The following is a 662-nucleotide window of genomic DNA, read 5'->3' as shown; positions in this document are numbered from 1 at the left end:
TTGAACCGCCAGCCTTCTGGTTAGCAGTCAAGTGCTTTAACCACTATGCTACCAGAGCTCCTTAAAATGGATTAGAAACCTAAAATTGAAAAGTAATACTAAAACATTTTTAGAAGAAAATACAAGAATGTGGCTATGGAACCCAGTTTTTAACAGTGGATTATCAGATATGACAAAACAGGAGGAACAAAGCACAAAATAGATTATTGGGACCTCATAAAAATTAAATACTTTTGCTCATTAAAGGGATTCATCAAAAAAGCAAAGAGACAATTTAGAGATTTGGAGAATATAGTTAGGGACCATATATCTGATAGGAGTCTGTTGTTTTCATTAATTGCTCTCAAGTCGATTCTGATTCATGACATCCCATGTAGGTTAGAGTAGATATAATTTTAAGATTGTGACCTTTTGGAGGAAGATTGTCAGGACTGTCTTCCAAGACATCTCTGGGTGACTTTGAACCACCAGCCTTTTGGCTATTAGTCAAGTGCTTAACCACTTGTGCCACCCAGGGACTACCTCAATGTTGTTGCTGTTGTTAAGTGCCGTCGAGTCGTTTCCAATTCATAGAGACCCCATGCACAGCAGAACGAAACACTGCCCTATCCCGCGCCAGCCCCACAATCCCTGCTATACTTGAGCTCATCATTGCAGCCACC

This window comes from Orycteropus afer, unplaced genomic scaffold (genome assembly GCF_000298275.1).
Source record: "Orycteropus afer afer isolate SDZICR_OR568_19922 unplaced genomic scaffold, OryAfe1.0 scaffold00624, whole genome shotgun sequence".
Lineage (NCBI taxonomy): Eukaryota > Metazoa > Chordata > Mammalia > Tubulidentata > Orycteropodidae > Orycteropus > Orycteropus afer.
The sequence above is the reverse complement of the archived record's forward strand: the minus strand, read 5'-3'. Positions refer to the sequence as shown.